We start from the raw sequence: 27,290 nt of genomic DNA on the forward strand, positions 1-27,290 counted from the left end.
AATCTTATAATCAGTTTAAAAGTTTAACAGTTTAAAATGTCTATTATCTTCTAGTTTCTTTGTTATTTCTCTATGTTTGCATTAGGAAAATATCTGCTGATACTTTCTTTGTTCACTGTGGGGACAATATATTTTGCAACTTGTCAAATAATAAAAACATCTATTAGTGAAGACGTGGTTGCTAATACACAAATCAACAAATATTATTATCAGTGAGTTATGGAACAAATAGTAATTTTGAAAAGCTGCCTCTACTCATTAGAATGAAAAAGATCTTTTTGTTGTCTCATGAAGCATATGTAAGATTTTCTGTGGGGTTTTGCCATATGCCCTCAGTGAGGGGCATGAGTTAGTTGTTCTGGCCAAACTGGCCTATTTTCCCCCTGCTCTCTACCAGCACTCCTATTCCTTCCCAAACTTTCCTGGTTTCAGGTGAGAGCAGTTTAGTTTCTTTACTATTTAATGTCTGTATCTTCTCTTTGGAGTCTTTCCCTCCCCAGCCTTTTCTGTCTCCTGTATGGAGATAGCTACAAGACGAAAAGAAGCCTGGCTACTGTAGAAACCAGGTCACATAAATAAAAGGAAATGCAATATTAACTGCACCATTTATTCATATTGAGCATAATGAATGTGAAAAATGTGCAGAAGTAGCACCATCGGTGTCACAATTTCTGCTAATTCCAGAAAAATTATCTCAATCAGGTAAGAGCCTTCAAATAAAAAAAAAGGGGGGGGGGGCGAAAGAAAAAAGAAAAAAACCCGAAACCCAACAAACCCCAAAGCTTCTGCAGTTATCTCAGCATCTCTTAAGGCACGTACACCCTAATTCAACAGGGTTCTTAAGCTCCTTCTTAATTTAGAAGGACTAGCTGATTTCAAGAGTATTCTCCTATGCACTTAAACTTAAATGCAAATTTAAGTATTTGGATGAACCAGGATCCTCCTGAGACAAGCTGGGTAGAGGAATGAACTTGTAAAAATATTAGATAATATGGTCAAGAAGCTTCCACAAAATCATCATAGCAACAGCTGCATGTTTAAGTACTGTAAAGGTACTAGTACACATCCCATTTGACTAAACAAAAACCATGAAGGGAACAACCTGTAGAATATAAGTTACTACAAAGAAATTATTAGAGCAAAGAAAAGGTATTTTAGCTTGTGAATTAGATGATGGAAGAGATATGTCAACTGCTGCTTAATTTATATAGTAACTACTTATGCCTAGAGAAGGAATAGAAATACAGTAGGATTTTGCAGAGATTGTAAATCAGTTTAGTGGTAAATAACTCACATATAGAACTTAAAAAATTAATAACCAAGTACTTTATAGCATATACACAATGTGAAGTATATATCAAGTGTTTTATTAATTGTGCTTTCCTACAAAGTGCATGAAATTTTTATTGTACACTATGTTACATACTTTTTCACTGTAGAAGTTTGTTTAGTCTTACATATTTTGTTCTCTGAGGTCCAGCAGATATTGCTGTTATTTTGGTTATTGTTGTATGTGTCTAACTCCAAACTTAGTGTCATAATGGGTTTGTTTAAGTGAATCCAGTGAAATCAATAGGAGTTTTGCCTACATGAGGATTAAGTTAGGAGTTACCCTAAATAATAAGCTGAGATAATTTAAATAATCACAATTAGAGAAGATCTCTTGTACAGAATCTAAACACAGAATAAAAATCAAATAAATAAAGTCAATGCCAGGTTTCTTATTTTACCAGTAATTCTCACATGACAGAAAACTCACATTAGTCGGTACTAGTTCTGTGTATTTAATAAGCTTTTTGAATCTACAGGTAGGTGGGTCCATACATTCATGGCTCTCTTTTCTCACGTGAGAATGATTTCTGGTAAAACTACTGGAAAAACATACAGTAAACCAGTTTAAGCTATGCATAAGTCACGCAAATGCTTGCATTGGAGCAGAACAAAGTACGCTTGTCGTAATAGTATGAGAGCCTTACTAGGCAGGGAGACCGCTGGAGCTGGCCATGGCCTTTGATGAGTTCTTGTCACTGAATCTTCTTTCCATGAGAATGGCTTTCCCTTAAAAATACTGAAAGTTGTGTAAAATGTTTGTTTTGCTCTACTGAACATGAGTAGGTGCACATTTTCAGCACCTGCACATTTTCAGGTGGAAAACTGACCAAAAAATCCTTTATCATCTTTCTGAGTTGAGAAATACTCAAGTACCTTGCACAGTTTGGTTTTGTTACGATTGTTTTAGATCACACATAATTACCCATCTACTGGCAGTCTTTGAAATGAACTCCTTGACATCTGAATTTTAAGTTCACTAGAGGGAATTTGTTTAAAAACCCCAGCACATGAACAGGCAAACAACTCCCCCAAGCTATTATTTGCTTCAAGCATGCAACCAAACTTAAAAATGTAATTGGTAATTACGGTAATAAGCAAAGCATGTTGCTGAATCTCAGTGGGATTCTGCTGGAAAGCAGACAAGTTTGGAATGCTTTCTGAACTCCTCAGAGATTTTTTCATCAGTCGTTTTATACAGCTCTCATAAAGGATACAGTGGCAAGAGAGTATAAAGCTCAGAAAACCTCAGCTAACGTGCTTTCAACACACTACATCTCTCGGGGTTTTTTATTGCATACTGGCTCTGTCTATGAAATCTTGAAGCTGTTGATATAGCACTCTGAAAAGATATAATCTGTACTTGTAACATCTCCCTTTTACCCATTAGATCATAAGAAACACATATTTAAATTGTAGATTTAAATGATTTGGTTATTTAATTTTTTTTTTGAGTAACTGTACATTGGTAACACCTTAGGAATTTGGGGGATGCATCTAGGTACCTCTGGAAACGGATTATATGTTAGAGTTTCTTTCTGACCTTTTTCACTGTAATGCTAAGACTGAACATGAGCCTGGAAAAAATTGGAAATAATTGGTGGTGTCATTATGGATACATAGTGACAGTGGTTATTGCAGTTTCCCTCCTGCAGCAGTTGACTTTAATGCTTATCTGTCACTGTGATATTGGAAGATGGAAAATATGTCCTTTTCTATATTTATCTAAAGAAAGCATAAACCAGATGAATCAAAATACTCGGCGAGTTTGAGTGATGTCCAATAACAGGTGATAGAAATGTAACCGAGAGTGGAGTAAAGATAGCTGGTGGATGTGTGTGTGTCCAACAATTCCTGGGTAGAAAATAATACTAAGTGATGTAAAGGAAACCTAAGTATGAGTGGTAGGAAACTTCTGTTGTGGCAGGTTTGACATGGAAATGAATCTACCGCTGTCAGGAGGGCATTGTGACTGACGGAGGTGTATCTCTGCATCAGGGAGTGAGAGGTTGCTGTGGTGGGCATGTTTGGAAGATGGATGGATCAGGCTGGTTGCAAACTTTAGAGCACCCCTTTGCTTGACAGACATTCATTAGTGATTTGTGCTAATGGTTAGTTCTTACTCATTATCAATCATTATCACTAAGTATTCAAACAGATGGTCCTTAACGATCATATCCCACACTAGCTGCGCGTGCATAGCCCTGCAGAGCCATATCAAGTGTCGTTAGCGCTGGTGGCTCTGGTCTGCACTGGTCTCAATTGCTGAGGCTGAGGGACTAGGCTCCAGCCCTCTTTGGTAAGGGGAGCTGAAGCGAAGGGGCAACTTTTTTCTTCTTATTTTTAACTGCTTATCATTGTTGGTTTATGCTCTTCAAAAGGAAAAAGAGGCAGTTCACATTCTGGCTCCACCATACATCTTTACTGCCAGTACATCTTATTTTTGCCTTGCAGATTTTACTGCTTACACATTTACCTATACCCTTTTCTGTAGTTATGCTACAGGTTTCCCTTTGCACTATGTATATGCATGTCTACATGTAAAAAAAGCTTAGCTGTGGTACAAACTGCTCATGCATTGTCTCTGGTTACGTTGTTAGTGATGTTACAGTGTTACAAGGTGCTTATACAGTAGTAGCTTCTGACACTGTTTTAAAAGTCCATAATGTCTGGTTTCAAAGCAAGTAAATATCTTGCTTAGTATACTTCTACTTTATGATTAGAACAGGACTTTGCTTTGCCTACAAGGGAATCTGTAGTTCAATATTATAACCCCAAAATGAAACAGTAGAGCCTATAGATCTATTTTATGAATAGTTTCACTATCAGCTCTATTTTTTTGTTATATTGAAGAAGACATATCCTATGAAGGCTGTGTTACTGCCTGCACTAACGAGTGAAATGAAACACTTTTTTTTTCCATTTAATACAATTTAACTAAAAATCGACATTGGTCTAGGTAAGGAAAAACATGAAATATGAATTAAATACAGTATTGCTGTGGGTTTTTTTTTTCTTTTTTTAAAATCAAAAGTTCAGTCTTCTTTTTGATATAGCAATAGCTGGGTTTTTTTGGTTAATGATATTACTAACTTATTTCGGTTGATACGCTGGAGGGAAGGGATGCCATCCAGAGGGACCTTGACACGCTTGTGAGGTGGGCCGATGCCAACCTTATGAAGTTTAACCAAGCCAAGTGCAAGGTCCTACACCTGGGTCGGGGCAACCCCAGGCACTGCTACAGGCTGGGCAGAGAAGAGATTCAGAGCAGCCCTGCAGAAAAGGACTTGGGGGTGTTGGTTGACGAGAAGCTTGACATGAGCCAGCAGTGTGCACTTGCAGCCCAGAAAGCCAACCGCATCCTGGGCTGCATCAAAAGAAGCATGACCAGCAGGTCAAAGGAGGTGATCCTGCCCCTCTACTCTGCTCTTGTGAGACCCCACTTGGAGTACTGCGTACAGTTCTGGTGTCCTCAACATAAAAAGGACATGGAGCTGTTGGAGCGAGTCCAGAGGAGGGCCACGAGGATGATAAGAGGGCTGGAGCACCTCCCATATGAAGACAGGCTGAGAAAGTTGGGGCTGTTCAGCCTGGAGAAGAGAAGGCTGCGTGGAGACCTCATAGCAGCCTTCCAGTATCTGAAGGGGGTCTACAAGGATGCTGGGGAGGGACTCTTCCTTAGGGACTGTAGTGGTAGGACAAGGGGTAATGGGTTCAAACTTAAACAGAGGAAGTTTAGATTAGATATAAGGAAGAAGTTCTTTACAGTGAGGGTGGTGAAGCACTGGAATGGGTTGCCCAGGGAGGTTGTGGATGCTCCATCCCTGGCGGTGTTCAAGGCCAGGTTGGACAGAGCCTTGAGCCACATGGTTTAGGGCAAGGTGTCCCTGCCCATGGCAGGGGGTTTGGAACTAGATGATCTTAAGGTCCTTTCCAACCCTTACGATTCTATGATTCTATGATTTCAAAATTTTGGATTGTGGGAAACTAACAGGTAACTCTGAATTATGGATCTCCGATGTCACTGTAGGGTCAGATGAAATAAGCTACCACAGTGTTTTATATGCCACCAGAACCCTGGCAAGGTGGAATCATAGACTCCTAACTCAGTTTTCTTGGTTTTTTGATCTGATGTTATAGATAGATCCAAATCCCATACCGTGTGCAGTACAGCCTCCTGCTCCTTCACTGCTCCAGCCCCAACCCCATTTCTGCTCCCTTTGTATCAGTTCCATGCTTGTTTCCCTTTCAGCATTTAGCATGGCCATACAGAGCTGCTCCATTCGCTGATCTCTCATATGCAGAAGGGGCAAGGGGTGAGGTGCAGGGAAAGTTCTGTTCGGGTGCCATCTGTACATAGTCATCCATGCATCCATATGCTTTCTAGTGCACTTAATAGCCTTCGCAGAGATTAGAGCAGAAGGACTCTGGGATTCGATTCAAAGCTCTGTGAGGTGTGTGCTGCAGCAGCTTTGAGCATTTCTGCTACTGCACTCATCCAGATCCTCATTTCCACAGCCCAGCTAAAGGTCTGGCTCCCTTCTCCCTATACTCTCCTTGTCTCTCCACTAGACTGGCCTTCCTCTTTTGGTAAGACCACAACCTTTTTCTCCTCAGGCCTATCTATCCATTTCTGTCATTCAGTTCCTCTTCTCCGTACTCCTTTTGGTTATTTATTTACCAGCTATTTCCTCTCTTTATACCAGGAGGGTTTTTTTAATTATTATTATTATTATTATTATTATTATTTTTTAACCAAATAAAAGTAGGGCATACTTGGGCAGGCACACAGTGTAGCAGTTTCAGCTTAAATAACCAAGGTTGGAGAAACATCTAAGGAACTAGAAGCAAATATATCAGTTCCAATTGTAGTGAGAAATAGAGAAGTATGGCTCTGTTACTGTGAGAAATGTAGAAGCAGGGAGAGATGGTTGAGATAAAAATTTTCAATGTATGGGACAAGAAAAATTGTAAAAATAAGAATATGGCAAAAAATACTGTGTCAGTGAGGAGATGGACTGATGGGAATAAAAAAAGGATGCTATACAGGAGAAGAAAGAGGCAAGCTTTCGAGTGAGTCTGCGTGTACTGAACCTGGATAAAGTGCTCTGTTTCCTCAGAAAGAAATTACTGGAAAGATTGTATGGCAGTACTTGACACCTGGGCAAGGAAATTCAGGAACTGAAGCTCCTTTTAGAGGACCTGGAAGAGAGGCCAAAAAGTTAACAAAAGGGGATTCTGGCTCTTCATATGCTCATTGGTTTACACAACTTCTGATCGATGTGGACTGGCTGCACCCTTGCTTTAGAGGAGGTTGAGAGCACTGAGCTTCTACCAATAATCCAGCAGAAGGTGGGGACAAAACTGGATTTAAAACAGCACGGGAGAAATTTGTTACAGTGATAATACATGACATGGTGCCCTTGCAGCAGCAGGGAATAGGACTTGGTGATCGAAAAGGTCCCTTCTGGTTGTAGTTTCCGAAGTTCACTTCTAGAGCATGAACAATACTTTTAAGAGAATGTATTTACCAGTAAAAGGGTCCTGAGTAAGCTTTTAGTACAGTTTAGTTAGCTATCTTAAAAAAACAGTTGTCTGTGTTTGAATAGATGGAACTGAGAACATTTTATCCTGTTGCTATGTAATGCTGCCTTTGTGGATCCAGGAAAGGTTATGATGTTCCTGAGGAAACATCAACATTTTCATTGTTTTGAAGAAACACAATACTTCTGCAAAACTGAATTCCTACTCAGGCTTTCAGAACATTTTCAGAAATGGGTAAGGTTTGAAGTGTAAAATACTTCTGTGTTGTTCTTTTTTGAGAAATTCTTTTTGAAATCACAGACAAGGGGAAATACAATCTGTATAGATTAAGGAGAATACATCTTATTGGAAATAAAGAGTAACCTGATATTCCAGAATGAAACCCAGCCTTTGACATACTGCTCATGAAGCCAAATGATTTATACCCTCAACAGAAAAACTCTAAGAAAACAGCAAACTGTTAAGTAGTTAACGCAAAGGCATTTGTTTTACTGAAAAATATGTTTTTCCTCTCCTGTTGACTCACTGTTAAAAAAAGAATCAATATGTTATTTATAAACAAAGGCTGATCTTCTGATATCACTTGCAACTTGTTATCATGTGCATTAAAGATGTTCCTAAGATTCCACAGACTTTACTGGGTTTTAACTTGGGTCTTTACCAAATGTAAGTCAGAAGTACCTTCCTAAAAATCACTGCTATTATGCTAGTGTGAAAGAATGATAAGATGAACTTGGTTTATGATGGAAGCCAGTCCTGGCTGCCCTAACTTCCCTAACTCTTCTACTTCTACTAAAAACTCACTCAGTGCAGCTGGTGGGCTAACCTCTGTATGTGGAAATTACACCATAATAGCATATTTCACCTTCTGAAAATCACACCTAGACTCCTCATGGCTTTAAAAAAAACACATTTCACAGCCAGGTGACCATGAAAGTTGCAAGACCAGCTGCCCCTGATTGTGGTGGCTGCAGTTATCATGGGCCTGGGAGCTCTCCTACTCAAATTTAGACAGATTCCGAAGAGGTTGTGCATTTTCAGAGCTGGCTTATCTATGTCGTGATTGGTCTGGCCTCTCTTTCATAGTTGGATGCAGTGCTGTTAGCTAGGACATGTATGTATCTTTTGCTTGGTGTACACCTCTATATGGGCAATCTGTGGTACTCCTTTATAAAGGTATGATTCTGCTTGGAGCAGCATATCTATATGCATATAGGTAGAATCATTATAAAAAAATCAGAAGGGATGGATACATTTCTGCAATTGTCAGAATTAATAAAAAAGTCAAATAATTACTCATTTACCAGAGGAATATGGAACAGGATACTATGAGGACTATGCTATGTAAATTATTCTTTTCCCTTCCTGCTATTGTACAATGCTCACTTTCTGCAGAGAGGTTTAAATGTTCCTGAATTACCCAGGGTGCTTCCTGTAATTACATGGGGTCTGCTTTGTCAGTACAGGGTGTTTTGACAGTACGTTCCTGCCCAGCTGCCTGCCTTCTCTGTGGCTGCCACTACATAGATTGCATATCCTCTTTGCTCAATGTTTGCACCATGCACAATGGCGTTTTAATTCAGAACAGGGAATCGTTTCCCCTGTCACAATATATATCACACTGGTTAATGAATAATACCTTTCTCCAAAGAATATTAGAGAACAAGCGCTTTTAATATTGCCTGTTAATAAGAGTTACAAGACTGAAAGAAGGAGGAAACAGTTCTCTCCGTACTTTATTTCAGTAAAAAGGATAAAGCCTTCTTTTAAAAATTAATTCATAGGCTTATGTTATTATGAAAATGTATCTGAAAATGTTATCTTAAAATGATTATGAGTGGGCAGTTATTTGGCTGCGCCATTTATTCCTGTGCTGTGATGAGATTTTTCAGGGAAATAATATTTCTGGTCTCTGAGGGTAAGGAGGACACTGACAATTTTTAATTTCAGTGATGGTGGCCTTTGTTTGTTTGGGAGTTGTTTGGGAGTTTTTTGAAGGCCGAATTTATTACAGGCTTATCTCTTGCATAAACTAGATTGTTCCTAGTGCTTTGTAAACATACAGTTTCCCAAACACACTACAAATATATAGATTGCTTGGGAAAAAAAAATGTGTGCTGACAAAATACATATCCATGGAATTGAAAGCAGAACAAAAAAAAAAACCAACCCCAAAAGTCAGTTGTGTAGTGATTCTAACTGCGACATGACTTTGATACCTGAATGTGACTTCAGGATGTCTCTACACTAGCAAGAATTCAGTTTAGGTCAATGTAATGTACTCAACTGTCTCAACCGTTGGAGAAGAGATGAAGTGCCACCTCAGATATTATTTCACATTTAGATTCTCTGTTGAACTGCAGTTGCTTTGTGCAGAGAAAGTGATATAAATCTGACATAGCTGTGTAAAGGCAGACTAACTCTGAGGGGAATCTTCATACCGTAAAACCAAGTCAAGTCTTTCTTCTCCCTTCTGTCTTCGTATAGTGATGTGTAACCAATGCTGCTGCCTTCACCCTGTTGGTGGCTTAGTAATTTAGAGTAGTCACTGCATTCTCTGGTATACATCTGCAGGTTGGTGGTCATGAACAATGGGGAAAGGTTTTCCTGTGGATGAATGATTTCTGAAGAGTAATGGTACAGGTAAGTCACGTAATGTGCATCTAGCATGCTCTGAACCAATCCAGTCCATTGTGTTTTAAACTCTTGTTTTCTGCTCATGGCAATTCTATGAGGCTTTAACGTATTTCAGATTAAGCATTCACTTTTTCATACTGAAAACCAAAAAGCCATAAAGAAGCTCCTGTGAGATTCTGTCCCACCCCTTATCGCTTTTTTTTAAATGAATGACCACTTACATTTCAGCAGAGGACTTCTGAAAAATAGAAACCTTTTCTAAGGTAAAGGGACATTTTTAAAACATGGAAAGTAAACGAGCTGCCTGCTAGTAGAGGCAATATGACTGCTCTGTGTTGTCACTCATGTTTTTTTAAAAGCCAAATGGGTTAAAAGCCAGCATTGTTTTAAACAGCTTCTGAGAGAACAACTTTACATACTCAGCAGTGTGTTTGTTAAGAAGAAAGAACATTCAGATTGAACAGAATGAGCATTTTATCTGATGTGAACAGATAGAAGAAAGATGATTGGAAAAAAGTGGAGAATTTCTCCCACAGAAAATGGCTTCTTGATCTCTGAAAACAACAGGCATCTTGTGAAGTGCAGTCAAGGCTTACAAACACATTGTCGTGGTACACTGAGTTTGAAATCCCAGCTGACATTTCAAATGGTATTTAGAGTTATGACAAATCTGATTTATTTGGGTCTCTCTCCAAAGCTGCCATAAAAGAAGTGCTGATTTGGTGACTTATTAGTCACAGGACCTTCAGACAGTTTCTTTCTCTAGTTGCAGAATTTGCTAGCAGATCTATATGTTCTTTTCAGTAACATAGTTTAATATTCTTTTTTTTTTTGTAAAGTTGCTGTTCATTTGGCTGGAATCTGTTTTCTGGTGAAGTCTTCACCAGAATGTCTGTTTCCTTGGAAAAATATCCTGTCAAACAACAATTTAGGTAATTGAGGATAATGCCTTGCAAAATGCTGATTTCAGTGATTAAGAAAGAACTTACTTCAGCTCTGTAATGAAAAAAAAGACCCTTGTGAGTTTATAATTTAAGTAAAATGGAATTGAAATGTGTCATGAAGTATTATTTCCCAAATGACATTTATAAAATTTATTTTCAAGAGTAAACCAAAATCATTAATTACAAGAAACATCCTCTCATTTATGAGACCTTTTTTAACAAACAGTTGCATTTAAGGCAGCATTTTAATGTAAAATTTGATTACAGTTGTGATCTTAGGATCTGATCCAAAGTTTGATTCACTAACAGTGCCTGAGTAAAGATGTCAATGAAAGTATTTTTCCCCAAGTGCTTTCACTTATTTCAGTTAAATGAAGCTCACTTCTTTTTCCTGTTTCACCATACAGTTTCTTACTCTTTACTGCAGAATCTTAGAAGTTTGAATGTCCTAATTTTTCATGCAAACAACACTAGCTACTGGTCATGATCCTAAACCTTTCATGAAAATTTAAGAGGCTGAAGTAGTGAATTAAGTTCCTATGTCTTAATGTTTATACTGCTTTATTAAGTTCTGATAATGTATAAATCCTTATTCCAGTATTTGCCTTTAACGTGTCATTTTTTCAGCTTCTTGTGTGTTTGTACATAATAGGTCTATACCTTCTCCAGTGTAAACTTAAAGTAGCAAGCTCAATTCAGCTCATGTTTTCTCTTTCATTTGTTAACTGAAGTGGTCTTGCACAATGTTAGATGTCCAAGCTGTGCACGGGGCGAAGCTTCAGATGTGCTCTCTACAGAGGATCTTGTTTGATAAAGGTAGACCACTTCCTTTTCCTTTCTCACGTGGGTGTCTCTTGACTGCCTACAACAACTGTAATTCTCTCCTTCTGCAGGTGCTTTCCTATAATGAAATCCAAAGGTACAGAAGACGACTTTTGTCCCTTAATCATAGAATCATAGAATAGTTAGGATTGGAAAGGACCTTAAGATCATCTAGTTCCAAACCCCCTGCCGTGGGCAGGAACACCTCGCACTAAACCATGTGGCCCAAGGCTCTGTCCAGCCTGGCCTTGAACACCGCCAGGGATGAAGCATTCACAACTTCCTTGGACAACCCATTCCAGTGCCTCACCACCCTACTGTAAAGAACTTCTTCCTTATATCTAATCTAAACTTCGCCTGTTTAAGTTTGAACCCATTACCCCTTGTCCTACCACTACAGTCCCTGAGGAAGAGTCCCCCCTAGCATCCTTGTAGGCCCCCTTCAGATACTGGAAGGCTGCCATGAGGTCTCCACGCAGCCTTCTCTTCTCCAGGCTGAACAGCCCCAACTTTCTCAGCCTGTCTTCATACGGGAGGTGCTCCAGCCCTCTTATCATCCTTGTGGCCCTCCTCTGGACTTGCTCCAACAGTTCCATGTCCTTTTTATGTTGAGGGCACCAGAACTGTACACAGTACTCCAAGCGAGGTCTCACAAGAGCAGAGTAGAGGGGCAGGATCACCTCCTTTGACCTGCTGGTCATGCTTCTTTTGATGCAACCCAGAATACGGTTGGCTTTCTGGGCTGCAGGCGTACACAGAAGCCAGCTCATCTGGCTCATCAACCAACACCCCCAAGTCCTTCTCAGCAGGGCTGCTGTGAATCTCTTCTCCACCCAACCTGTAGCAGTGCCTGGGATTGCCCCGACCCAGGTGTAGGACCTTGCACTTGGCTTGGTTGAACTTCATAAGGTTGGCATCGGCCCACCTCACAAGCACGTCAAGGTCCCTCTGGATGGCATCCCTTCCCTCCAGCGTATCAACCGAACCACACAGCTTGGTGTCGCCAGCAAACTTGCTGAGGGCGCACTCAATCCCACTGTCCATGTCGCCGACAAAGATGTTGAACAGGACCGGTCCCAACACCGATCCCTGAGGGACACCACTCGTTACAGGTTTCCAACTGGACATCGAGCCATTTACCACAACTCTTTGCGTGCGGCCATCGAGCCAGTTTTTTATCCACCGAGTGGTCCATCTATCAAATTGATGTCTCTCCAATTTAGAGACAAGGATGTCATGTGGGACAGTGTCGAACGCTTTGCACAAGTCCAGGTAGGTGACGTCAACTGCTCTGCTGCTGTCCATCAGTTCTGTGGCCCTCTCATAGAAGGCCACCAAATTGGTCAGGCAGGATTTCCCCTTAGTGAAGCCATGTTGGTTGTCACCAACCACCTCGTTGTTTTTCATGTGCCTTAGCATGTTTTCCAGGAGAATCTGCTCCAAGATTTTGCCAGGCACAGAGGTGAGGCTGACTGGTCTGTAGTTCCCTGGGTCTTCCACCTTCCCCTTCTTGAAAATGGGGGTTATATTACCCTTCTTCCAGTCATTGGGAACTTCACCTGACTGCCATGATTTTTCAAATATGATGGACAGTGGTTTAGCAACTTCATTCGCCAGTTCCTTCAGGACCTGCAGGTGGATTTCATCAGGTCCCATGGACTTGTGCACATGCAGGTTCTTAAGATGGTCTTGAACCTGATCCTCTCCTACAGTGGGCCTAAGGTCTTCATTCTCACAGTCCCTGCATCTGCCTTCCAAGACTTGGGTTGTGTGGTCAGAGCATTTGCTAGTGAAGACTGAGGCAAAGAAGTCATTAAGAACCTCAGCCTTCTCCAAATCCAGGGTAGCCAGTTCTCCTGATAGCTTCCGGAGAGGGCCCACGTTGTCCCTAGTCTGTCTTTTATTTGCTACATACCTATAGAAGCCTTTCCTGTTATCTTTCACATCCCTTGCCAGATTTAATTGTAACTGAGCCTTAGCTTTCCTAACCTGGTCCCTAGCTTCCCGGAAAACATTCCTATATTCTTCCCAGGCCGCCTGTCCTCACTTCCACCTTCTATAAGCTTCTTTTTTCCCTTTAAGTTTCCTCAGCAGCTCCTTATCCATGCATGGAGGTCTCCTGGCCCTCCTGCTGCACTTTCATCTAGTCGGGATGCAACACTCCTGAGCTTGTAGCAGGTGATCCTTGAATATCAACCAGCAGTCTTGGGCCCCCCTGCCCTCTAGGACTATATCCCATGGAACCTTACTAAGCAGGTTCCTGAAGAGGCCAAAGTCTGCTTTCTTGAAGTCCAGGGCAGTGAGCTTGCTGCATGCTCTTCTCACTGTCCTGAGGATCTCGAACTCAACCACCTCATGATCGCTACAGCCAAGGCTGCCCTGGAGCGTCACATTTCCAAGCAGTCCCTCCCTGTTGGTGAGCACGAGGTCAAGCATGGCACCTCTCCTTGTTGGCTCCTCTGTTACTTGCAAGAGGAAGTTGTCTTCCACACAATCGAGGAACCTCCTGGATTGCTTGTGCCGGGCCGTACCGTCCCTCCAACAGATGTCAGGATGGTTGAAGTTCTCCATGAGGACAAGGGCCTCTGAGTGTGAGGCTGCCTCTACCTGTCTGTAGAGCGCTTCATCCACAGAGTCCTCTTGATCAGGCGGCCTGTAACAGATCCCCACTGTAATGTCCCCCATCGCTGTTCTCCCTTTGACCCTGACCCACAAACACTCTGTTGACTCATCACCTGTCTGAACTAATGTACTACTGCTTCCATGAATCCATTTCTTAAGGTCATGCAAATCTTCCTGCCTGTTACTTCTATTTGATACACTTAGGATGCATTTGCAATGTTAGGTAGGGGATTTTTTGGTTTTGTTTTTTCTCTTGTCATCAAGATGTTTAATTACCACAGTCTTTTTTCTTAGACTAAGACCATTGTTGAAGCACTAAATGAAATCAGGTTGAAGACTGGTCTTTGAGAGACCCAACTCTTGTCACCCATTTCTTATCCTGGCACTACACATTGTCACATACTCTCATTTTCGCTCCTTGCTGGAAATTCACCTTAGCATTAGAAGCAAAAAAAAGGAATTTCGCTATCTTGGCCAGAATCCTAGGGAACAGCTGTCTTTGCCATGAAACAATCACACAGTTAGTCCTAATATAATGAAATGAATTTAATTTGTTAATTAATTTTAGCATGTGCCAGTGCTCCCAGTTTAGATTTGAGGCTGATGTGCAAGGACTTTAGAAATGGGTCACCACTTTACGAAGTCCTATAGAAATGCTTCTTTCTTTTAAAGATTACTCTGTGTAGCTGTTCTTTGTCCTTTGCCTTTCTAGTATGAGTAACAGTTAACAAAAGCCATTGTCTGGATAAGCTGAGAGTGACAATGCCAGTGAAGCCAAGATTTTTGCCTTCTCCACTGATGTTATACACACTGTCTCTGTAATGCATTGTGTGTGTCTTTTCACTGCTGTACATTAAGTAGACTCCTGACAGCAGCAGACTGCCAACTGTTCAACAGAAGGGGACCATAGATAGTTTGGTTGGTTGGTCTGTCTGTCTATCTAGCCTATCTACCCTAATCTATTCTGATCCCCTTCATCCCTGCTGAGGCAAGGAAACAAAGGCTAATGTAGATAAGCAGGAACTTTGGTTTTTTTGAAAGGTTTCCAGGCTTGTGTCTCTTAATGGATGTGCTTAGAATACGCCTGCTGTATTTTCCAAATGCTGCTAACATTGTTCTCTTTCCATCAAAAATTGCTAATAGCAAAACCTATATAGATTTTTCAGATGAGAGGAAGAAATATACATATTAAAGAAATCTGGAGAATTCTTCCTTTTGCCGTTATAAATGTTAACTCTATCAATAATTCTGCATGTTGGGTTGACAAATAAGCTATTACTTTGTGTCTTAAAAATGCAGACAACAGAGATTAGTGATTGCTGCAAATTGATATGTTTAGCGTGTCCTTCACAGCGCTTGACCTGACCTAGGTCTGATCCTCATTTATATGGCATAACAAAAATCTACTTAACAGATGCTCAGAGGATGCATTTTCATAGATTCTGAATCTCTCTGGTGTTAATTTGCTTGTGTTGCTGAAAGCAGAGGAGAATATGTCTGAAATGAGCCATGTGCAACCAAAAAGAGAAACAAAAAAAAATGAAAGAATGTGTTCATTTTGAATTAATGAATCAATGAGCTGGTAGGCCTGTTAATTGTAATACTCAATGGAAAATCACGACTTCCGCGCTCACTGAGTAGCTCACCAGCGCAGCGTATCGAGATTTGTGAGATTGCAAAGGAATTTGAAAAGTCAAGGAAGTAAGGGAGGATTAAATAAGTCACAATGTCTTTGTTATTTCCACTGACACAGAAAATGTGCAACTCCCACACTGCCCTGGTCAGCAATGCTTGTAAGTTGGTAAGGGAAATGCATGTGTTAAATCTTGCAAGAAGATCTGTTCACTTTTGCAATGCGAAGGGCACATCATGATAGCACTGCTATCATGAACTAACAAAGCCTTTAGAGTCAGTTGTTGATGTCAGCCATGCTGGGCTTGTGCTAAAGCTAAGAAAGCCACGACTGAATATATTTTTCAGTTTTGCAGCCCTGCTTGCTGAACATAGGATGGAAAACCCAAACAAGGGGATCCCTCCAGACTTTCTTCGGCACAGTTGTGGCCTCACATAGATTATGTGTTTTTTCCTTCCTCATCTCTTGATGCTGCTATGAGCATTCAGATTCTTGCTGCATTACTTCAAAGATGGAATAGCTACAGCAGGGCCGGACCATCCATTGATGTAAATTGCTATTACTTCACTGAAGCCCACAGGGCTAAGCCATGTTGCGTCATGCTGACGATCTGCTTCATAAAATTTCTTGGGAGTTGCTTTTTCGCTGTTTTAGAAATTACTAGATTGCTGCTGTAGGAGGAGAAGTATCTAGTAAGATGATACAGTATTTTGCTTTTGCTGAAGTGTTAAGAAAACAAAATTAAAATGAAACACCAACACACAAGTGGCATGGTATAATAGGTGGCAAATTCTAAAAATAAAGTTGTTGGGTTTTTTTTTTTTTAATATTCAGAATAGAGATACTGAGGGGGAGGGAAAGATGATTGATAGAAAGAACAGCAGATGGACTACATGTACTGCCTGGGACTCTAATAGCTATCAAGTGAAATCAATCTGACTTTTGTTGGGTTCATGGCAGTTCACCACTGAATAGAGGGGAGAGAGAGGTGCGAAGATTATGGCCACCATATGTCTTAATCCAGAGAAGAGGCATTTCCTTGTGTCCAGCTTCCAGGACCAGCTGACGAGTGAGCTCCCTAATTTGGTAGCTGGTTTCACCAGACTGCAACGTGTAGGCGGTCCAATAGACAGCTGTCCCACAAGCCTGAAAGCCTTGTTTTTATGAGTCTGTAAGGTGGAGTTGCCTTGCAGATAAATACACAGACATAAATACACAGGCTAGGACTTCTAAACTTTCGGATTTTTTTAGCAAGAACCTTGAAGACCTGAGAATCCAGTCAGATGCACATAATCTTTAAAACCTGTCACCACATCAGGGAGACAGGAAATCTATTTGAATTTGTTTTCAGTGCATCTACCCTTCTGACGCAAAGCTGGAGCTACAGTCTCCTTTGAAGTGGGGCACTCGGGGTCTTGTGTTAGCAATTGCGGAAATTGCAGCATGCATGGGATGACCTCTCCCATCCTCACCCAGCAGTGACAGGGTGCTCAAGAGAAGAACCTGGCAGTCTTGCCATAGTAAGAGTTACATATAGCAGTTACATAAAATATCTAGACCAAGACTGAACATATGTCTTACCAAAGAATGGCATTACCCTCGTGTGTAAGAAATGTTGAATGCAGGAAGAAAGGTACTGGAGATGAGGAGTAGGCAGAAGGATTCTTAAAATGGTAAATTGCTTCTTCAGTATGTCAAGTTCATAATAATTCCTACTCTCTTTTCTGTGGCTTAAACCCAGCTGGAAGCCTGTTTTTTTCCTTTTTTTTCAACGCTACATCACAACATGCAGCCATTCATCTTCTCATAGAAGCATGCCTGCCTTTTCAGGGACAAGAACATTATTTGGTCATTTATACTTATGTAGAGCAAGTGTGTATTGACGTAAATATTTTCACCTTTGTATGGTAGTTCCATCTTCTCTTTTTATTCTATTAATACTTTGCTAATACTATTTTTTTTCATACATTGTTCTTCTGTTGAATTTACTTGCTACTGTGATAGACAATAGACTCTTTCAAGAGTTTGTCATTTGTCTACCATTTCTAAGCATTGCCCTTCAGCATCCTTTCTGCTGATGAGTTTAATGCAGGGCCAAACTCTTCACAGCAGAGGTGCAGCACTCAGATATTTTTTCTCCTTTTTATCCTTCTACTAAATGTCAGTGTGGCCTGATCTCTGTGGAGGCACTGAAGTACAGTTTAGTGGAGTGCTGTAACATGAGAGTATTTTTCCCCCCTACACACACATGTAGGTGTGAGGAATCACGTCACTCAAGCCAACGAATCTATTCCTGATTTATGTTGCGATAAAGAAGAACAGATTCCTTTTTATCAGAATGACAACTATAGTACTGGAAGGAAGCTGTAAAATCAGCATGAAGGGAACCAAGAAACAGTAGATTTTAAGGGATTCTTCCCCCTATGGTTGATAATGTATGAGCAGCAGTCTAGTGGTACACATGGAAGCTGACTAAACAGAAGGGAGTATTTAAGGCAATACTGCCATATGTGAAATGCTTGAATCATTTCAACATTTAGCACCAGGGGAAAAAAAATATTCCTGAAATGTCGATTTAGCACCAGACAAGACATACTTGGCTCCAGTGCTAGTCATTCAACTGTTCTTTGTAATCCTGAAACTGTTATCTGAAGGGCTTATAATATATTGAGATCATCGCTTTGGCACTCTTAAAACAAACTGAAAAAGAAGAAAGCAATAATACCAGATGAAATTGTCCAAGAAAATTGGCTCTCGTAGACCAAGGAGGATTTGTTATCTCGAGGCTCAGATCCCAGTCATGCATCTGACTGCTTTGAGTTGCAGTAGTGACACCAGGCAAGTAGAAAACTGGCCCAAATAGCCAGTTTAAAACAATCCCTGGCAACACAGCTGCCTCAATGCTGTCTTCATTCAAGCACAAAGGGTAGACTGGTGGTAAAGCTTTTTATTGTGCTTTCTGTAGAAAAGCTGTGCTCAAGTCAGAGGTTGCTAGCAATGCAGTCCTGTGTGCCTGAAACGAAATGCAAGTTCCATGCATTGCTAAATAAGGTTTAACAGACTGGATGAGACCTCTGATTGCTAGCTTACACTTAAAGTAGTAATACTTACTGTTTATTTGTCTCTGACAAGTGAATCCTCAAACACTGAGTATAACAAAATGAGCCCTATACCTTCCTGTGATAGGACCAAGTGTTGCAGCATTGAGTAGTTTCATCCAGGTGAATTAGATCCAGACTAAATTTCAGGTATATTCAGGAAGGATATAAGAATTAAGCATTGTAATTACCACAGTTCTGTTAATGGATAAAAAAAAGTAATCCAGCATACCTTCATCTGTTGTATTGACATTAAGGAACCTATATAGCTAGTTTACCTCTAGCATCTATGGAGGTTTTTAACATGTGACTCATCAAACAGAAGCTAACTTTTTCTTCTACTTTCATTCAGAGGAAGCTGTAACAGTAATGGAACTGTCCCTAAAATGTCTATGTGTGGCAGTGTCCTACTTTGGAGTCCCAGGCAAGAGTGGACTCCTGGGAATAGCTGTACCATTAAACATGCTGGGAATATGAAGCACAGGTCGTGTCCTATTTTTGCCCCAACATTAGACTTTGCAACACAGCAAAAGAACAAGCAAAATAGAGTATTTCTTTCACTATGTGCACAACTTCTATAGTATATATACACAGCTTGTATTTTGTTTGACAGCACCATCGAGGACACTATCTCAACCTTTCAGCCACTGCCAGGCCATTCCAATTTCTCATGTGTTTGCTTTTTTTTCCATGTTTCCATAATACAACACAGTGAAGTTTAATAGCCTACCTCTCAGTGCAGTAGGCAGTTCAGAAGTTACAATAACTCTCATAAATGTCAAGCATAGTGAAAAGTAAGGGAAACTCACAGGAGAAAGTTGTTTCTGTTCATTCCACTCAGACACAATGTGGACCATCCTTTTGCTCATCAGTCACTGCAGTGTAAAGGTGCTCATTCTCTTGTAGAAAGAGTGACTTTCAGTGCTTTAAAATAACATCTTTTGAAGAAATAGCAGGACTTGCCACATCCTAATAACTCAAGGAAATGCAGCTTCCTACTTTTACAGATTTCTGCTGTAAATTTCAGATTCTTTGCTGGAAGACCGAATGCCTAAAAATGAAATGTCCGATTTGCAGCTCCTACTGCTTAGCAGTATTTATTAGTTTGCTCAAGATGATTGCTTTCTTTGTGGATCTCCATAGAAGTATTAAAGAGGTTTTCATAGTAATGTATGTTATTCTTCTACAATAAAACCTACACACTCATGTGTTCTGTTTTATGTACAGAAGAGAGGTTGCAGATAAAATCGTGATAGATGCTTAGGGAGGATTACAAAGTTTTAGTGAGGGTCCCTTTCCTTACCTATTTTTACAATCTGTTGTCCTTATTAAAGTATGTCTAGCTTTTGAGGCAACTTGGAGAGACAGAAAGATACAGAAAACTTAGGATTTAAAAATGAGTTATTATATGTATGTGAAATACATGAGTGAGAGAATAACTAGCTTGTGATTTTTCAGTTTATGTTTCAGATCTAGAAGCAGGTTCTGTGTGTCGCTGGAAGATGAGAATCACTGCTATCTCTTGGCAGATACCATTAATTTCTAGCCTGGCTGTCGTATGAAATAATGCCATTCAAACTTGTCACTGCTCCAGTGCTGATTATTGCCCACCTTTGGTCACAGGCCAGTGTGATTTTATACAGAAAGTCCTCATTTATGATGAAGAGAGGAAACATTTTGGCAATTTTTATTTTTAAAATTGTAGTCATTGGCAACCCTCTAAAGTTTGGGATATTATGCGTATTATGAGTAATCCCAGGATTGATGGATTACTGAGCAGCATGAAAGTGAGATAGCTGAAGCTGTGTGGTAACTGCAGTGTATTGAACAAATCTCCATGTGCATGTGTTCTGAATAGTACTTTAATGACAACTGGCTTGGAAGGCACTTAATAGTATCCTTCAATGTATGGGGACTTCATTATGCAGAACATCATTCCCTGAAGCACTGGTGTACATGCAGGTCCTCAGCAAATGTTTTCAGATCCCTTGAACTGCAAGTTAAAAAAAAATGGCTCCAGGCAGCCTGCTTCTTCTGGTGGGCTTTTAGAATAGCCTCATGCTTTCCTGTGTGGCCTTTCTAAGGCTTGGGTTCTGAAGTCAGGTACAGTGTGTGCAGATCAGAAGCACAGCTTCTGTTTCTGTGCACTGCTTGTAAATCGGAAGTACACCTTTATGAGAGGGTAGAGAGGAATTTTTGAAGCATATATAGTTTAATACTCTTTTTTTTTTTTTTTCAGTGTTGAAAATCCATTGATTGCCAGGTGTCAGCAGAGAATGAAAGTCTTGTGACTTGTGAAGAAAAAAAGAGATGGAAAGAATCGATTCTGTAAATAGCTGAATAGAAGTCTTGTTGAGGGGCGGGTGTCCTGTGGCTAAAAAGTAAATTTCATAGCGTAAGTTATGACTTATTTCCTCCTCTTTGTATCCCATATTAAAAGAAAATAAAAATAGCACAAATGTCTGTAATGAGTCAGGAGATGCAGTGCTAGAGAAGTAAATAGTCTTAGCTTTCTATCCAATGCTATCACATTGTAATATGTATATGGCATACACTATACAATATGCCAAAGTACATTATGTCATCAGCTCCATAAATTGCACATCTGAGGAGGATGGAGGAAAAGCAATTGTGTCACTGGGTAATGCTAATCTGATAATGATTTATGGAGCATTATCAGTGTTCTTCCGAGAGGACCCAACAACCTTACTACCTTCCTTTGTAAGTTTATGAGTTATTCTAGAAATGAAACACAACTGGTTGTGGGATGAGGTTTTCAAAGACCTGAAGTTTAGAACAACAAACAAAAGAAAAGGTGTAATTCCATGAGGAATTTTTGGAAATAAAATGCAATTACTGTAATAGAATGGCTGAGCACAAAAAGCCATGTATTTTCATAGGCTTTATTTTAACCTAAGGCAGAAAAAGAGGAGGTTGGGGCAGAAGGTCCGCCTTTAAAAAAGGGTAGTGTGTGCATCTGTACGGCGTACTTCCTGTTTCAAATGCAGCTATTTTGTACAGATACAAATAATTTTGTAAAAGGTCAGGTGCAAAAACATTACAAAGGCAAGCATACAGTACTTTGTTCACTGTATATCAGCTAAAACTGCTCAAATAATATGAAGGAATGTTTAGGATTCCTTTATAAAGCTCTCAAAGGGAAGGAAAACACCAAGTGAACCATTCCTTAATATTATTTGTTATAAAATTGTGATGACTGGAAAACTATAAATACAAAAAACGCTGGGAAACTGGAAAAATAGGAATATCTGATACAAGTTTGGTAGTAGTATATTGCAGGATTAGGCTAGGATTCTTTTGCTACAGATGAGATGACCAGTCAAACTAATGGCATATAGTTTGCTTGGATGTTCAAAAGTAGAGGATGGATTGATTGGCTTGTTGTGTTGTGATAGGAGCATTTAGAGATTATTGCTGACAGATAGCAACTTAATCTGCCCCAAAGCAATAGAATTAGCAACTCTAGTGGAAGTAGCATTGAATAACTTACAAGATTTGCATGTACAATCAATGTGGAGAATGCAGAGATAGCTGAAAGCGATCAAGCTCAGGAAAGGTACTTTTGAAGTAGAAGAACTTATTTTGTGTTTGTAAACTTAAAGTGGTCCAGCATTATAACTGCTGTAGCCTGAAAAAGCAAGGGTAGTTATCAAATTCCATCTCAAATTCAGGAGGTGAGCCCCAAAACACCAAAAAAAAAAAAAAAAAAAAAAAAGGGAAACTAAATCAGCTGGTTTATAGATTACATATATAGAAAGTATATTTCCTATTATTCTGCACAAACTGCTGTGCTCTAGGCCTGGCTCTTAAATGTGCTTCTCCTAGCACCAGCTAAAATGGTCCTGGATCCTCCCTAATCATGGGGTAGCTGCAAGAAAGGCTGCAGATATACCAAGTGAAAGGCAGCTGACCAAGCTTGTTAGAAGCTGCAAGAGCTTCCTCTTGTGTAGACCGTTGTGGCTTCGTTTACCTTGACCTCACCTGGCAGTAGGAGGCACTCTCAAATTTCTCAGAGAGTTCCCAGAAGTTCTACAATGATCCTGGACCCTGTGCCCAGAAGATCCAGAAATTCCCAATGCAGAACCCAGAGGCTGCTGTGCAAACGGCTGTGCCTGTTGGCTGTGTCCATTTGCTGCACTCTCACACTCTCTGTGTTCTCACAAAATGAAACAAAACATGTCTCTGATCTGAGTGCATAAACAAAGGATTACTGGAATTAGAAATTAACTGCTTAGATTATACCCTATTGAAAGGCCAACCTCCTGGGAAAACCTAGGACATACCCACTGTCTTTAAGAAGAAGTGACTTGGGAGGGACAAGGGTAACAGTTCGTTTCCAGGTTGAAGTCCAGCAAATTCCCGAGAGCAAAAGCAGTTCTCTGTACTCCCTGAATAAAGATCAAGAGTTGAGGATATTATGTCACCTATACAATTTCCTGAATAAGCTATTCCTTTACTGCCTTTAGGTAAACCAGACAGAAATATCTATGGTACCTATGGTTAATCTCACCCTCAAGTGCGGCACCAAAATTAGTTAAGTGCAGCAAGTTGTAAGCCATGTCAGCACCTGAGACTGGAGGAAGATAGGAAGACATTTACCTCTCTAAAACTCTGTAAGGGCTACTTGAATGTAACGGCTCACCATATGAAATATTGTCACCACCTGGAAATTCCTAGAGAGCAACAGAAAATCTTTTGAAGGTTATCTTTCAACACTGTAGTAGAGAGAATTGACAACATTCCCAGAAGAGGCAGAGGTAATGTAGAACATCTGTCCACTCTGGAAAAGTATTTCCAAGATTGGATATGGTCAGACTTAAAGAAAATTCCTATTTATGGGACTGTGTATTTGATTGTCACAGAAGACAGGGAAAACGTAACTTACAGGAAGGGTCAGAGCAACTGAATGGACTTCAGCTCCTTCTTACCTTATTGAACAACGAGTATACTGGGGTGTATTAAATCGTGATGGCACAAAAGAATAGGCCTTTTTATCAGTCTTTGAAGAATGACACTGCAGAGTTTTGAAGAAAGAGATTTAAGCAGTTTTGCAGGAGTCTTTAACAGTGGTTTAAGGTATTAAAATCTGTGGTTGCTTCAACTGAGACAAAGAAATTAATTTTCTCACAGAAAGTGGCACTGTATGACATGGGGAAGTTTTATCATACACCCTGAGAAATTCTGACGAGGAGTCAGATGGATGAGTCTTCTGACTAACAAATTCTGGAATGGGATTACTTCCAGCTGACAGCACAAAGCAAAAAGTATGCCATCAAGTTTCAGATGAGAACTTCTGACTTGTATAATAGATATGAAATTAAGTTGTATTATTGAGTGTTGTTTTTAAATGCATACAGTTATGAAATATGTAAAGTTTAGTATCAGTGTTTCAATGCAGCTGCATTCAGTTTATTGTCAGTTCAAAAATAATTAAAAACAAACAAAAAAAAATTCTGTGGTATTTCCGGCAGAAAGGGTCTCTAATGAAACACTTTGACCTGGTAGCAGTAATGCCTTCTCAGGTAGAGGTGGATTCAATATCTGTACTGTTGATTCTGGCTTCTATCAGTTAAAACATTTTCATTATATGGAACCAGATTCTTTTGCATGCTCATCATCTTGAAAAATACGTTAGTCTTGCTCACTTGTTTAGGATTGTTTATCTTCAGATTTGAGGTCAAGCTGAATTTCCCCCCCCTCAAGTGAAGTTGGCAGAGATTTCTGATACTGTCATTGTTATTTTTTGACTGTAAATTGAGGACCAGTCTTCTCCTAGAATAATTTTGGATTTTTATATAACAAGTTTCCTGCTATTTCAGGAAACTCAAACACGATCTTGTTGTGTAATATTTTTGTAAGTTTCCTATGGAGTGGCAAGAACTGATTTCTACAGAGTGGGTTAAAAACCAGTTGTTCTTCAGACCCAGCTGAATAAAACACTTATTTCCCAGACCTTTGCCATTGTGGAGTACTGGATTTGATGACCGAGGTGTTCACTTCCAGCATTTGCTTCTTATATGCAAGATACTAGATTAATTTTGATAGGAAACTTTGTGGAGCAAGGTACTATTCAGTGTAAACAGAAGTGGCATTATCGTGCCTCGGTATTTTCAGATGCACTGAGTAAATGGATACCTGGATATAAAGGTGCCACTGTTTTGCAATAGGACAAAGAATAATGGAAATTTTAAACTTGTAAACTAGAAGAGGGCAGATTCCGGCCCTATGTGAGGAAAAAATTCTTTACAGTGAGGATGGTAAACCACTGGCACAAGCTGCCCAGAGAGGTGGTGGATGCGCCATCCCTGGAGACATTCAAGGCCAGGCTGGATGTGGTTCTGGGCAACCTGATCTAGTTGAAGATGTACCTGCTCATTGCAGGGTGTTGGACTAAGATGACCTTTGAAGGTCCCTTCCAAACCAATCTCTTCTATGATTTTATGATTCTATGTGATGTATATTTCTCATGCTGTGTTGAAATGCCAGCTTTCTACAGTAGGAAGCTTTTTTTTTTTTTTTTTTGCTATTCTGAAAAAACCACAAACAAACAAACAAAACCCCCAAACAAACAAAAACAACCAAACCCACCAAACTAAAACCAACCAAAACCCCCCAAACAAACAAACAAACAAACAAAAACCAACCCAAAGAACCCCCAACAAACCCAGCACGTTAAGTATAGGTAGGTGTTTTCTATTCACTCCTGTACTAGCATGTTTTAAAATCCTCTGTAAGTCATGAAATACCACTTGACTAATCAGAAGTCCTTGGGGAAAATTCCTATAGATTTTACCGCTCTCTAGGACTGTCTTCATTGATTAGTGCCTTCCACAGAGGATTTTATTATCTGCTTATTTGTTCAGACTATTACTGAATGATGAAAGTACCCTAAAATTAATCAGAATATTATTAGTTGATCAGAAGGCATTTTTCCTGTGCTGACAAAATGATACCTATCTGATTATACTCTTAGTTGAATGAGAATGGCCCTTAGTCACTGTATATTTTAAATAAAGTGTACTTACATGTTATTTCTCCTTTGTTTTGGACTACTTATGCCTATTGCCGCAGCTTTTACTCTCTGCTTAGCTTGAACAGGGAAACTTCCCAGTAAATGTAGCTTAGTCTCAGCTGGCTATTCAGAAGTCATGAGTGGCTTGTGAATGAGGAGTGCAATTGCATTTAAAGAAAAAAATCAATCAATTTTAAGACTTTGATGTGAGGACCATTAAAATCAATGGAAAGTACTTCCCTGAAAATAAATGGGGTTTGCACAAGTATCTGTAATGATTTTCCTATCTAGGGTGCTTCCATTCCAGAAACTTAGTCAAGCACTTTAAAAAAAATTCTGATGATCATGTGGTTAGGGTATTCCTTCTTGCAACCTCTTGATAAAATTACTCGCCATTTTCTAAATGCATGTGCTACAAGTAATGTGTTATCTAATGGTACCATGATTTATACCCATTCCTTTTTGTGCATCAAGATATATCTAACCACTTCCATGTAACAGGACAGGAGAAGGAGACTGCTGCAAATCCTTGAATTTGGCCAGGAGCCACATAGCATGTCCACGTGCATTTCTGACATAAGGATCTGCAAGAAATCTTCATCCCTACATTGTATATTTCAGGACAAAATCAGAGTTCTGTGAACTTCATGCTGTGGTCTGGCTTCTTTCCTTGGCAAAAAAAAAAAAAAGATCAGTTGTGAGCCATGGTAGCATTAGTGGCCTTGCTAAAATTGTTTACACCCTCACTGTGCATGTCCACAATGAACGCCATGTGAGCAAAGCCAGGAAGCTCAAGGTAATGCATTTCCAATCAGCATTTACTTCAGTGGATTTTCTGGTGGATTATCGACCAGTTTGCCATGGAACAATGCCACCAAGAGTGGCTGCTGCCTGGCTCCATTTCCTCCTGGCTAGACATATCCTCTGAATTTATGAGAAGCCCTGGACCATGCTGTGTTCGTCCAAAAGAGAATCCACAAGCTCAGAGGGAAGAAGATTATGATGATGCGAAGGTTCCACTCTTCATCTGTGCTTCTTGGACACATTTGGCAAGGATTATCACCAGCTGACCTCCCTCATGCTGAGCAGCTGAAGGAATGATATCACCCATTTTTGTAAAGGAAAGATAAGTCAGTCTGTTCTTAGCAGTACTGCTTGATGTTGTTTATCTTTTCTTTCCTGAAGATTAGATAGTACCCAGTAGGTTCTGGAGAAGCCATAAGCAAGCAAGTACATCCTTACTTAGTTGGAAGATAGAAACTCTTACAGCAGTGGTTGTCTCCACATTTTGAAAAATTACTAGGGTATGTCACTTTCTGTGGTAATCTAGATAATCTAGTGATCTAGCTAAATGCTGTCATAACTTCAGTTTTCGTAGCACTAGTATACGTTCCCTTTACTTGTTTTAATTCTGTGTTTGACCAACAGCAAGGAACAAACCATTGTAGGCTGTTATGTATTTAGTCTCTTACTCTCTCATCTTTTATAAAGATGGCCATTCTTTACAAATGTTAACTACAAGTTCTTGAAAAATATAAACATAAAAAGACAAATGCTAGCAAATACTAACAGGGATTAATGCTGGCAACAACATAAGCTGTTCTTAGCAGGAGAATGCTGCAATGTAT

Source organism: Strigops habroptila, chromosome 7 (genome assembly GCF_004027225.2).
Source record: "Strigops habroptila isolate Jane chromosome 7, bStrHab1.2.pri, whole genome shotgun sequence".
NCBI classification, from domain to species: Eukaryota; Metazoa; Chordata; class Aves; order Psittaciformes; family Psittacidae; genus Strigops; species Strigops habroptila.